Source organism: Sus scrofa, chromosome 10, assembly GCF_054392235.1.
Source record: "Sus scrofa isolate SSC_HxYL_T2T_F1_AM1 chromosome 10, Sscrofa_HxYL_maternal_Yorkshire_Landrace_v2.0, whole genome shotgun sequence".
Classification (NCBI taxonomy): Eukaryota; Metazoa; Chordata; class Mammalia; order Artiodactyla; family Suidae; genus Sus; species Sus scrofa.
The window spans coordinates 79,019,612-79,033,667 of NC_139392.1; the positions used below are offsets into that span (position 1 = coordinate 79,019,612).

At 47.9% G+C, this 14,056-nt stretch overlaps 1 protein-coding gene and 2 long non-coding RNA genes across 8 annotated transcripts in view; 2 read left to right on the top strand and 1 right to left on the bottom strand.

Annotated features, from left to right (window-relative positions):
* The window catches only part of PIP4K2A (phosphatidylinositol-5-phosphate 4-kinase type 2 alpha), a 184,728-nt gene that overhangs the window by 117,297 nt on the left and 53,375 nt on the right, over nt 1-14,056 (top strand).
* Nucleotides 1-14,056, bottom strand: part of LOC146399544 (uncharacterized) — a 345,027-nt gene that overhangs the window by 47,959 nt on the left and 283,012 nt on the right. The gene's annotated exons all lie outside the window — the stretch shown is intronic.
* Nucleotides 436-6,800, top strand: LOC146399545 (uncharacterized). Its single transcript, XR_014818061.1, has 2 exons — nt 436-1,373; nt 2,152-6,800. It is a non-coding gene; the product is annotated as an uncharacterized LOC146399545 (long non-coding RNA).

Genomic DNA, 14,056 nt, shown 5'->3' on the forward strand with positions numbered 1-14,056 from the left:
AAAAAGTAGTGCTGGCCAGGCTGCTGTGACAGCCCCTCCCCTGGAGACCAAGGCCAAGGTCCCCACGGGAGGTCCAAGTCCTGAGCAGCAGGCCCCAGAGAGGGCTGAGGGGAAGTGGGATATGGGCACTTGGTTTGCTTTTAAAATCTGCTCTGGAGCCAGCGTTTAGGTTTGGGCTTCCTGTGTAAGAGAGAAGGAATTCCCATCACCCCTGGACTTGACACTTCCCTGTACAAAAATAAGTCACCGTTAAAGAACACACTTTGAATATAGTAAACAGGGTTTGTATAAAATAAAAAGGGTCATTCTGCATTGTGTAAGAATGCTTTTTACGTTTAAAGAGGCCATGTGACAATGAACTCCGTACTTTGGCCTCTAAAGAAAATCTCCTTGGATGCTATATTCAAGGTGTTCCTTCCTTTGCCCCTCCCCCCATTTTTTTTTTTTTTTTAATACAACAGCTACCTTGGGGTTTCAGAGAAACTGACTTTCAGCACCTGTGCTCCAAGATCTTGTTAGATTCCCCAAAGTATCGCCACAATCAGGTTCTTGTATTTCTTCTGAAAACCAGCCCTGTTGAATGAGATCTAAAGTGGACCCGTTAGATCTTTAGTTGCTGAAATATTAGGACAGGAGCTCGGTTTCCCTCTCTTTTTTCCCCCTAAAACCAAAACCATGGAAGTTGATATTTCCTAAACGCAAATGGTGAAGTACAAACTTCGAAGGCAAATTAGGCAAATGGAGGATGATTCATACGTAGCCAACTGGCAAGTCTGTTAAACTCGGGAGCGATCAGTAAAAGGGAGAACTGGTGCGAGTGTCATTAATCATTTGAACACCGCCCCTTCCCTCAGTCCTGTCTGGTGCTCTTGGCACTTTGATTGCTGCTTTCTCATTGGCATCTGTATTTCTATTATAAAAAAAAAAAAAAAAAAAAAAGTAGGTGTTTAAAAGTAACTCTGGTAAATCAGAGATACACAGTCCCTCCGCACCTGCAGATTCTATCACCTGCGGGTTAAATTAAGGTTGTGGAATCCGTGGCTTCGGCTGCCAATTATACTGGCTTCCAACCCCATTTCTATATTCCGTTCCCAGTGTCTACACCTCTTAAAATGTTTTCAGCTGGGGTAGGGCCCCTACGTTTAAACTGAAGACAGGATCCGAAGTCCTGTCCTGGCTCAGCGGTTAACCAACCGGGCTTGTATCCATAAGGGCGTGCTGTTTGATCCCTGGCCTCGCTCAGTGGGTTAAGGATCCGGCATTGTCATGAGCTGGGGTGTACGTGAGAGACGGCTCCGATCCTGCGTTGCTGTGTCTGCGGCCGGTGTGGCCCTAAAAAGACAAACAACAACAGCAAAAACCCCTAAAGACACGTGGGGCTCAACCCACTTTGTTGGCTGCTTGGTTTGGAAAAAAAGGAGGAAGTTGTGCCAATTCTGGCTTGGGAGCGGTGCCTCCAGGCGCCTGCGCACTGAAGGCGGGGAGGTGGAGTTGTGTGCGCCTGCGCAGGCCCGCAGTCAGGGGCCTTGGGACCGGGTGGGGACTAGGGGAGCTGTCAGCGTAGCTGCTCTGCGCATCATCGCCTCACCACTGCCCAGATGCTTCCTTCATTGTGGCCAGAACAGGTAACAGATGCCAGTTGACGCTTAGTACCAAACTGAACTCTCTTTCTCAATCAGATTTGAAAAGTGCCATCAGTGATCTGGGGCCTTGTCGTTTTTTGGAGGCGCGGGATTGCCGAAGGGGCCCAGGCCTTCGGTGTTGCCTCGGGCCTTGTTCTGTTTATTTTTCTGAAATGCTTGCTTATTGGACACATGGTTTTAAGTCAGTGTAGCAAAAAGGAGTTCTACTGTCGTGTTTCTTTAGTATTCAAACCTTCGTGTTAAATCAAATGGGTAAATGTTCTCCACCTGCCCCAATTGCCTACAGGAATGCCTTTTTGCTGCACCTGAGAAAAGTCGGTATTGATCCATCTGATCAAAGTAGAACATAGTCATTAGCCTACTTAATTGGCCTCCAGCAACCAAGGTAAACTCCTTGAAAAGAACTGAGAAGCATCCCTGCTGTCTCTGTAAACACTTGTATCTTTCCTCTGGTTTTGATATCTTGAAGGTCTTTTAAAAATAGAACTTCTTTTTCTTGCTGTTAAAGATAAGTTCCAGCAGCAGTTCTACCATATTCATCATTAATAACAGTATCATTTAACATACACACGTAAACCTGTGTGTGTGTGTCTGTCTGGTGCTTCCAGATTCAGAACTTTCTCCAGCGTATTAGTGCTTCTTAAAATTATTTCATTGGTTTGTAATAGGCTCAGATTATGTTCTTCTGATCATTATTGGGACAGTGTGACTGCCCATTAGCATTCTTTTATGATGTCTTTCACCATGAATGCTCCCACAGAGGCCTCACTGTTACTGTTGCCGCAGTTCTGTTTCTTCCATAACCTCTGCCACTTTAACCTCTGGTCCCCACAGGTGGGTGATATCATGCACAATTATCAACTTAGTGTGTGTTTATTTGCACCCGCTATGTGTCCGGCAAGAGAAGAAAGGATGAAGGAATTTTTTTTTTTTTAACTATTACACAACATATTCCGTGTTAGATACTAATGAGACTTGCCAAAACCCAGCCGTCTTGATTATTAATATACTTCAAGAAAACCTGCATCCCTCTTTCCAATCTCTGAGTGTCAGAACATCTTGTGACAGGCCTGGGAAGTCAACTAGAGGCTTCAGTTAAAGTTTCTGAGCTGTGGGGAGAGGGTTGGCCCCCAGAAACCAAAAAGTTCTGCAGGATGGCGGCGATGATACAGTTAAAGCTAAATACACCACATAATTGAAACTGAGCCCTCTGGTTCTTTGTGGAGGATAATATCAGGTTTACTTTGCCGCTGCTGCGTCTCCTGAATTAGAATCCCTCATTATTTGCATTTGATGCATTTTCTTCTTTGTATTAGTAACAGAGAATTCTAATTTTAAAATAATTAAAAAAGCTAATGGTGTAAACTTTTGATGTTCTTGATCCAAGTTTAAAAAGAACTTGCTCAGACTTTAAAGACCTTTAGAGTATACTTAACTTTGAAAAAAGTTCTGCCAGTATCTACGAAGTCTCTCACGGTGTTTTCAAATGTAGGTTTCCCAAATATAATTTAAACCATCTGAAGGCAGGAAGTGAGCCTGGCTTGTTTACCAGGGCTGCAGGCCCGGAGGTTAGCACCAGCCCAGCTCTGGGCAGGCATTTGAGAAGCACTTGGGAAGAAAGAGAGGGAGGGCTGAGGCAAGCATCTATGGAGAAGTGAGCCTTCTGGGCCAAAGTGCCGTAGAGCTCTGGAAATGAGAAGCAATCGGATGGTGGGGGGCCCGGGGAGGATAAAGACGGGAGTTTGGAGAAAGTAGAAACAGAGCTGAAGACCTCAACTGGATTCTTCAGTCCCAGAGCAGCCCTGTGGGTTTTGCACAGGGGAGTGGTGTGATGACATCTGGATTGTCTAAAAGCTCATCGAGGTGGTTGTGTGTAGCATGCACAAAAGGGAGGTCGAGAAATTAGGAGGCTATGAAATATCCCAACGAGTGAGGAAGAGGCATGAACCCAGGGCCCTTGCACTGACGGGATTGAGCAGAGAGCAGCTTCACAGGATGGGAAGAGAAAACATAGAAGCAAAGGACAGGAGCCGAGGTGTTGGACCCTGAGAGGAGGAGAATAGGGGTGCAGGGGGAGGGGGACGTGTGGGGGTGGGGGAGGAGAGGGAGGAAGTTGAGTTTTTAACCTGTGAAGGTACAGGTGACCTTGAGGTGCTTGTGTGGTGCTGGCCAGCATGTAGTTAGGTGTCTGGTGACTGGGGTCAGGAGCAGAGGCCCAGATCTGGGGGTGACAGGCACAGAAGTGTTTGTACTGTCCCCCCTCCCCGGATTTGCTGACTCCAGCCAGATAAGCTCTTTGACGCCTGTGTAACTGTCGTCTCTGGGCTTTGCCCTGCCTGCCCTTCCGCTGTTTCTCGTCTCACTCGTTGGCCTCTCTACTTTGCTGCTGTGAACCTCACGATGAATATCGGAGAGACTCCACCGCAGTTGGAAACCAAAGGGTGCCCCTCAGATTAGACAAGTCTCTTGATAGTCTTTTGGGGAGACCCCCTCCCAGCCTATCAGCATCCTCAGGTTTTTCTCACATGCTTTTTCTGCTGCTTAAGTGTTGAACCAATTGCTGCCCTACCCCAAACCGCCCCACCTGACAACTCCGGCTTCCAGTTTGCCCATGTTTTCCCACGTTGGATAAAGTCTGATTTCAGCCTAGTGCTGACAGCCTGTCCCAGGAGCTCCTGTCCAGGTCAGATGCTCCCTGTTTGCTTATCAGGGGCCTGGGACACAGGCCTCTGGTATTTTAATCTCAGTCAAGCACCAGCCTGAGATTTTTCGAGGCAATCTCACTCTGCAACTTTCCTACAACTGGTCGTCTTTCTCTGCTGTTCATCACTGTTCGTTTTTGTGTCTTTCTTTTCTGATAAGTTGTTCCATTATTAATAAGTGTTAAATTGCACCGTGTCTTGCTCCCTCGGCAGTGAAAGCCATGCCACACCTGGGATCACAGCTCAGACTTCCTACGAAATTCCCCAGGAGCGTAACACAGGGCTTTAAACACAGTGGGCATTTGATAAATTCCTGCTGATGATGTTCACATCAGCATGTTGGTCTCTCCCTCCCTGCCGAGGTCAGAGGACCATCTGCTCTCTCAGATCCATCAAATAAATGCAAACCCAGGAAGCAGCCTGGTCTCGGTGCTGTGGCTCCCAGGCTGTGGGTTGTGAGGCTTGTAATCAGAACCCTGAGTTGTCAGCAGGACAGCCATTGGCGTCCAGGTTTCAGGTCCATGAACCAGGGAGCCCGGGTGGGGAGACAGAACATCTTCCTTGGAGTTGGGAAGCTGCTTTGAGTCTTGGACCTTCTGTGATGGATGCTGTGACTTAATCCCATCCTTTAGCCCTGGAAGGTCTCAATTTTCTCATCTGTGAAATGAAGGACGCCATCCTCTCTGAGGACCTGTCAGCCTCAAATCTCTGAATCTTATTAAGTCACCGCCAGCAGGTGACTGTCACTCAGTTCTTGTGTGTGATATTGCCACGTCTCCTTTGTAAGGTGCTGGCTTTTACACGTTTGAACACGGCAGACCTGATTGCGAGTGGCCTTTCTGGGGATTCAACAGAAACACTTTCATCCATGATTTTTTATAGCAGAAATGCAAACTCATATCAAAATGGGGGAAAAAAATAAAACCACCAAATATATATAAGACTGTATGAGTAGTTCAAGCGAATTAAATGTTCAAGATGCTTGGGTATTTTAAAAATGGATAAGGGACCATAATGGTTGATAAGTCATGACATTTTAACGAGAAGTATAGAAAGATTGGTGCTAAGGATGAGCTAATTAAATTGACATTTCCTCCACCGCCGCCCCCCCCCAGGCCCCAGTAATCCCAGCCCTCCCACTGTGGAAATAAACATCTTCAATGCAGACGTTTAGAGGGCTGGGGAGGAAGCCAGCACCATTAATCCCTTGCTTTAGGGAAAGGAGAATAAATTTCCAATTATAAGTGTAAGAAGGCCATTCAAGAGTGAGCTGCATCTCCCTTCCTTTATTTCCTGGCTGACATGGCACTAGGGTTTAAAACAGCCGTTGAGGTTTGAGATGGGATATGGTAAGATCCATGATGTATTTGGTCACAGGAAACAGAAGTGGTAGGAAAGGGCCTTACTTATCCGGCACTAAGATCATCCAGCAGAATGGACTTAACTGTCCTATTCTGAGCTGCATCTAATAGCTTTGCCCTAGAAATTTAATTCTTGTCAAACAGTTTATTTTACCCCCAACTCCCCTTCAAGCCTGGCAGCATTGACTGGCTGCCACATGTCCACAGCCCTGGACTGAAAAGAGACAAGCCATGGTGTCATCTCACCCACCCAGAGACAGCCCAGGGTCTACAGCTGGCACAGGGGTCCCTTGGGGTGGTGAGTGTGCTCAGGGGATGTGCAAGGAGAATGTTTGGACCAGTCACAAGCACCTGTGTACCGTATGATTGCATCATAGGAAATGCCCAGAACAGGCAAATCTCTCCGACAGACAGACGAGTGCTTCCTAGTTGGGGGTGGGGGAAGAATGGAAGTGACGGCTAATAGGTACAGAGTTTTCTTTAGCAGGTGATGAAAATGTTCTAAAATTCATTGTGGTAATGGTTGTTTCACTTTGTACTAACAATTGTTGATTTGTATGCTTTTAAATAGGTAAATTGTCTCGTATGTGCATTATATCTCAGTAAAGCCATGAAGGGAGAAGAATGTTCGGGGTTGAAGATCAGCTATATTCAGTACGAGGCCTTCTCCCCCCAACCATTAGTTTTGGCTGCCTTCTTCTTGTTGTAGGGGCTGATGATAATATTATTTCCATTTAGACCAAGTGAATTTAAGGAATTACGTAGTTTATAATATGCAGCTATCAAATCTAAAGAAAAGGGTGGCTAGTGAATAAAAGCATGTGTTTTTTGTAGTCTGAATACATGGGTCAGATTCCCCCCCAAACTAATAGCAAAATATTATTGTCCATTTCCTAAGTCTCTACAAACTGAAAGCAGTAACTATTAGTGAATACTGATTAGTAGAGCAAGAGGGAAACTTAGAGGCCAGTAAGTCTAACAGTCTTTCTTTGCAGATAATCAGACAACAGAGTAAGGAGTGGGGGAGGAGGGGTACTGACAGCCCTTAACTTCTCACTGAATCTAATACATGCTGAGACCCAAAAACCAGAAAAGGAAAGAAAGATAGTGAAGGAAGGCTATGAGTGACTATTGTGGGCAGACGCCAAGTCAGATTTCAATTATATGTCTATTTTCTATGTTGAATTAAGCCTTTCAAGGCTCTGCGTGAAATGGGATTGTAGATTTGGGATAGCCCAACATGTCCCACAAATGACTTCCCAGACTGGCAGCTCCCAGGTTGCTTTTCTAAACCTCCTCCTCTCCCTTCAAGCCCTCATTTCACCCACCTCACCCGCGCTGCCACCTCAAGGTCACCCAGACATCAGACTCCCTGTATCTGCAGGTTCCTTGGCATCTTCCGCCAGCCTCCTCCCCGCCCCTTCTCCTTGGGGAGCAGTCGCCCCAGCTCTCCGACTGTTTCTGTTTATGCTTTTTCTCCTCCTCTGCCACCGCACCTGCCCTCTGGCTGCAGAGGATGCTGGGAGGTGAGCAGAGGCCAAGGACAGACGGAGGACCTTGTGGGGTAGGACTATTTGACTTGAAACTTCTTTGTGGAGTTCCCCTTGTGGCTCAGCAGGATGCACCTGACTAGTGTCCATGAGGATTCGGGTTCAACCCTTGGCGCCTCGCTCAGTGGGTTAAGGATCTCAAGTTGCTGTGGCTGTGGTGGAGGCTGGCAGCTGCAGCTCCAGTTCAGCCCCTAGCCTGGGAACTTCCACATGCCGCGGGGGCAGCCCTAAAAAGAAAGAAAGAAAACGTCTTTGTGTAAAACGTTTAAAATTCTTTTTAGAACTGCGAGTGCTTATTACTGAGGGCTGTAGAAAGGAAGCTGTAAAATGCAGAGCATGAGAGAGGCAAGAATGTGGTTCTTAATGCTTACTGGGTCCCGAGGAGGGGCTTGGTGGTGGGGGTGTGGGGGGGAGAAAAGGAAGCAGAGCCAAGTGGAAGAACTCATTCTTTAAGTCCTTCTTCATTTTTGACTTACCAGCTTCAGAATAATTTATTGATGTTGTTCTGGTCCCCGGGTTGAAATTTGCTATTTATAATAATAGCTACCATTAATGAGGGCTACTGTTCCGGGCACTATTATAAAACCACTGTATTATTTAATTCCCAGGCAGACTGTTGATGCCGATGATGCTAGTTCTCATCATTATTACTTTTCTACAAGTGCAGAAACCGAGGCACAAAGAGCTTAAATAATTTGCCCAAAGTCACGCCGTCTTGGCTTGAAACTCCCCGTGTCTGATGCTGTTATGTTGTCTTCTGGGTTCAGCAGCTCTGCTCTTTGGAACTTGAATGTCATCAGACCTCTGCTTGTGATGACCTTATGAACCTGGGAAAAGATGCATAAACTAAATGTAACACAGAGAGAGGGTTTGGAGGTTCAGAACCTCTGATGAGTGTGTTCATCGTGAGTTCAAACGTTTGCTCTTCTGATGGCTTCTGGACGTGGGTAGGTCTGTTAGGACATTTCAAAAGACCAGTGGAAAGTGTCACTTGTGTTGTGACCTTGACCCCACGTATCTACTTTTGTTTTACACAGTCATACATTTGCACTGAGAGGTTCAGAATCCCAGATTTTGAATTTTTAAAATGTCAGCTTATGACAAAAATATGTAACTCCCTAAGCTTTGTCCATGACAAGAAATTTGTTTTCTAATGAGAGTAGACCCCTCCAAACACTAGGTGGATTTCACTGGGTAATTTTATCTGGCAACTTTCTCATAAAGAGGGGCAGGTAAAGGTGAAGGTTCCCGAGAGTGAGTATTTAATTTAGAAAATGGGAATTATCCTGACAAAGACTAAACCAACCCTATACATGGTCCTTTTTTTTTTTTTTTTTTTGGCTGCCCTGAAGCATATAGAGTTCTCTGGACAGGGATCAGATCCAAGCCTCAGTTGCGACCTCAGCAACACTGGATCCTTAGCCTCTGTGCTGGGCTGGAGATCGAACCCGCATCCCAGAGCTCCCAAGATGCTGCCGACCCCCTTGTGCCACGGCGGGAACTCCTATACGTGGTACTTTTTAGGCCTTAGATTGGATCAGATCTTCTTCTCAGACTTGGCCGTTTAAATTGGTTGGTTAAGATGAGAAGACTTTTTAAAAATAGCGCTTTCACTTAGACCTTCAGTCCAAGTTAATCATGTCCTAACTTGCAAATTTTGTCTTGACTTCTTCTTTTGGTTTTTTGTTTGTTTGCTCGCTTGCTTGTTTTCAGTTGCGTGTTGTAGAGAGAAACCCAGAGCACTCTCCGTATAAAGACTGCCCCTTTCAGTGTTGGCATTCTTCGCCAAGAAAACCCGTATGGTTGTCAGCAGGGAGGGACAGAGACCAGGACAAGCCTGTAAAGCCAGTGACCGAGAGAGAGTGCCCACCTCCAGCAGTTCTCAGAACAGGTGGATTAATTAAAACAGACACGATGAGCTGTGCCACATGGTCAGGAATGTGAAGCGTTCACAGGCCTGACATTGTCACCACCGTCCACAGGACTGTAGGAAGTCCCAGGTGCCAGGCTTCTTTCAGCCAGGTCTCTGCCTCACAGCTTGTCTGACTCTGAGCCCAGGGCTCAGCCGCACGTGCCTTTCCTGTCCTCAAGCCTTGTTCCCAAACACATCTGTGTCAGCTTTTGCCTCCAGAGAACGCCACCCCATGCCTGTCCCTCACCGATAAAGGCCAGTAAGGGACGGTCCTAGACGGGGCCAGAGAGATCTGCACACGTGTCCGTCAAAGCGTAGGTTGAGGACTCTGGGCTGCGTTAGCATCGAGGCTGTTGTTGAAGCCATTGTACACGTTTTCCTTGGGAAAATGAGAAACAGGTTGGGCTTTGTGCCAGCTGGCTCATACTTTCGTCCTGTGTTCGGAAGGTGTTTGTCACCACGGAAAAATCTCACTGCAGCGATCCCATGGAAATGCCCACGAGGCTCCGAGCCCACGCGGGGTGGGGTGGCAGCGGTGGGGGGATGCTGGCCCCCGAGAGGCCTCCCGTGGAATCGTCCCACTTAGATGAGAAAGCCAGGGTTTCTGCCCTCTGGGGCTCTGTTTTCTGACCTGTAAACTGGGCGGTTCGGAGCAGTCTCTAAGGTCGCTTCTATCTGTCAGCCTGTCACCAACCAAAAGGTGGTTGTGAGCTTCATTTACTCATAAGCGGACCCCCTGGGGCTCCTGGCGGTCACTCCCGGGCTCCGCTTCTCTCAGCCTTTCTCCTCCTGGCCTCCCGAGCTGGTCCAGGAATCCGGCTGTGAGGCTGTGGGTCACCCTTCCTTCGCGACACCAGAGGACACTGAGGAGTTTCAGTATCAGTTGCTCCAGAGAGCGGACTGCTTGGGCCGTGTTCACTGTGAATCTGCGACCTCTTTCCTTTGGCCCGTCCTCTCCCGCTCGCCACAGCTGTCCTGAGCACGCCCGGAACCCGTGGTGTGCTGTTTCCATGCTGCTCTCAAAACTGTCGCCTCTCTTTAATCCTGGCCCGAGTATCCTGAGCCATCATCACGCCCCTGCTGAGGTGGCGGTTGGACTTTCTTCCGACCGGATCTTTGTGGGGAAGAGTCGAATCGCTTCCTGAGGGCTGACGGCCCAGCCCTGCCTAGAGCCATGTGCCCTGGCTTCGAGGAAATACATCTGGGGAGTTGTGGGAGAGCCGACGGGGAGTTCCGCCCGCCCTCTCCCTGGCCTTATCCTCCATCACTTTATGGTCCTGGGAAGTGAGGCTCAAAGAGGCTGATGACGTTTCTGAGGGTTGATGAGTGTTGGCGAACATTGCAGGCCCCAGACTAGCCTTACTCAGTACCCCCTTTACCAACACACTCCTGCCTTATTTCAAACGCTACAGGAAGGAGTTCCTGTCGTGGCACAGCAGAAACATATCCGACTAGGAACCACGAGGTTGCGGGTTCGATCCCTGGCCTCGCTCAGTGGGTTAAGGATCTGGCGTTGCCATGAGCTGTGGTGTAGGTTGCAGATACAGCTTGGATCCTGCGTTGCTCTGGCCAGCAGCTGTAGCTCTGATTGGACCCCTAGCCTGGGAACCTCCATATGCCACGGGTGCGGTCCTAAAAAGCAAAAAAAAAAAAAAAGAAAGCCTAGCAAAAGTGATTATGGTGTTAATTAATGGCAAAAGTTTAGCCGTGCAAGTTGCCCTTTTTGGTTACTTCAGAGGAAGCTTTCAGGCGGGAGCCAAGGTGTGTCACTTGGCCCCATGGTACCCCAATTTCAGTGTTTTCAAGTGGGAAAATTCACCTGGCCCTTTCTATCTCCTAGGAATGCTGTGGAAATAAATATGAATATGCATTTGTCCAGGTCTTAGAGTCATTCTGAGGATCACATGTTTTCTGCTTGTCTGTGGCTTTCAGTAAATTTGATTCATACATTTTTATATGTATAGTGATTATAAAAGGTACATCCTGAATTTTGACAAAATGTGCCTGTTCCTAATTTCACTGGTTATTGGAAAACCAAGGGCCTTTTAAAAGAAAAAATACTGGAGTTCCCATTGTGGTGCAGAGGAAACCAATCCGACTAGTATCTATGAGGACACAGGTTCCATCCCTGGCCTCGATCAGTGGATTGGGGAACCAGTGTTGCCATGAGCTGTGGTGTAGGTTGCAGACGCAGCTCGGATCCAGAGTTGCTATGGCTGTAGTGTAGGCCAGCAGCTGTAGCTCTGATTCGACCCCTAGCCTGGGAACCTCCATATGCCACAAGTGCGGCCCTTCAAAAAAAAAAAAAAAATTCTTCCACACATTGAAAGAAGATATTGTGCATTGGGACTACTTATGTGATTATTGAAAAACTTGAGTTAAAGCAGAATCAAGATTAGAATGTTTGACGCTTTATAGCCCCGGCCATTATGGGAAGGCCAATATCGTTACACAAAGTCTGTAATACCTAATTATCAATGTCTTTGAAACTGAAGGGAAAGGCAAAGAATTTGGAAGGAGGTAGCATCTTAGCCAAGGAGTTGGTGCATCTTTGACTCTGCCTTTCTAGCGCTTTGCTTTGTAAACCCAAACATTGCTTTGAGCATAGTAGTATTAAACAGTATCATTCCCTTTGGGAGCAATATCCGGTTCCTAGTGAAACCCGTTAGCTTTAGGTTCTACTCCTGATAGGAAGCTGATGAATTCATACGGGGAATGCAATGCATTATTAATCTTCACTGTAAAGTGTCCCATTTTAACCAAACCGAAGTTGGACAGACTACATTGGGACCAGTGTCCAGGCAGGTGCGTTTGTAACTGTAGCACTTAATGCATTAGACTCTCCACACTCTGCCCCACGCAGATCACATCCTAGCCACGATTCCGTGAACTCCTGATTCTCACTGTGATCCGCAGACCTGCCGTTTCAGCAGCATCTGCTTCTTCAAATGCCCCACCTCACACCTGCTGGGTCAGAGGCTGAATTGTCACATGTTCCCCAGGTGATTCCGTTGCTCATTAAAGTTTGAGAAGCATTGACTCTGCAGCTTTCAATTCTGTTCGATTCCACTGGTTCATGATAGCATGTTACACTTTCATATCCAACAAGCCTAAGAAAACAGTCTATGCAACTGATGCTGCTGCAGCTCTGTCCTTTGCTGAATATAATGATCCTTTTCTATCCCCTCCCCCCCCAAAATGTGATTTTACATGTATTGTCAGTTCTACCAAGTTTATAACCTGACCCACCTGGCTTTCATTAGGCTGATTGTTCCTGCTTTGATTTTTATGCCTGAAAACAATTTGTAATCTTACAATTCTTAGTGTTCTTGTTTTATTTGGAAGAGCCTTTTATAGATTAATGTTTGAGAGGAAATTCAGACCATTAGCCAAGAGCAATGATTGCTTTTCTTGGCCAGTGTTAAAAACCCCCAAAGGGGGCATTCACTTTGATTTTCCTCCTTTTTATTCTTAGTAGGAAGTGGTATAAAGGAGAATTTTTGTTTTTTTGAGGAAAAAAACAATATAAGTGAGAATCAAACTCTTGTGAATATGGCCATTTTCATCCTGAAAATCCTTTTCCTCCATCTCAGTCTAATGAATTTCAGCTGGCTTAATCCTGCTATTTAAAGTCATGGGGCGTTGCTTTGATTCCCCCCACCCCTTGTCTTGAGTTTTTAATAAGCTAAGGAAAGCATATTCAGCTAATTGGCAGGAACGGCTCTGCACGGGGCAGGTGTGCCCACTTGCCTGCAAAGCAGGACACGCTGTCTCAGAAGGGAATGCTGGGGCAGGGCGCCAGGGTCTGCCCCGAGGTGAGAGCACCCTCGTCTGGCTCTGCCCGAGGAGCACCTCCATGAGCACTGCAGCACTGCAGTGTCCTTAGACCTCAGATGCTCCATCCCGTTGGCTTCCGTTGAAGAAGAAGGGCAGGTTAAGGAGGCTTGACTGCGCTAGGCAGACCGGGAGCTCATTTATGGACGGTCGTGATGCACTGGTACCACCCCCTCTCTAAAGGCATCCGTGTCCCCGTAACTGGACAGGCTGTGGTTCACGGGGACCGTTGTGTGCCCGCCTGTGGGGAGGAAGGTGAAGAGCAACCATGTCCCCCCTTGAGTCCCTCCTGCGCAGTCCCGGGGTGGGAAGAATGCAGCTCGGTGCTCAGGAGCACAATGAACAGACGTGAGGACTAGACTTCCTCTGACCCGTGACCCAGGGGGGTTTGCTGACCCCACTGGTCTGGTGACCAGTGTAAGACGGTGGAGGGGGGGATACTTCCAGGAGGCCCTAAGAAAGCAGATTCAAACGGGAAAGTCACACGGGAAAGCAGGGGAGACAGCTCTCAGTGTGGATGGCGTGAGGCTGGAGTGACAGGCTGCAGGGGAGCCCGCCCAGAGCCCTGCTGCGTCCCCTCCAGGAGATAATCGTCCTCAGAAATGGCCGGGGGGCGGGGGAAGGAGGGGGGCCCCAGATCAGAATCCTAGGCGCCGTTTCATTGCGCACGCGCTGGGCCAGCGGAGTTGGCCAGTTGAGTCCTTCACGACTTAAGGGGTCGGCTTGTGGAGAACTGGGGTGCGGAGCCAGCCACGCAGGGCATGGCATTCTGGCTCTTCCCCTTAGCAGCTGCATGGCCTTCCCCCAGTTATGACCCCTCTCTGACCCCCGCCTCCTCATCTGTGAAAGGACGGGGGTCTCGCCGCTTCGGGGAGTGTCATCAGAATCGGGAGCCGTGCTGCGCACAGAGAACCTGTCCTCCAGGGCGACACTCCGTGAATGTGAAACACCCTTTCGTGGCGGGAACCTTGTTTTAGTCAGAAGGAAATCTGAGCTCCTGTCCCACTCAAAAGAACAAGGTGAACAAAGTACCTGGCGTCATAATTCTAGACGT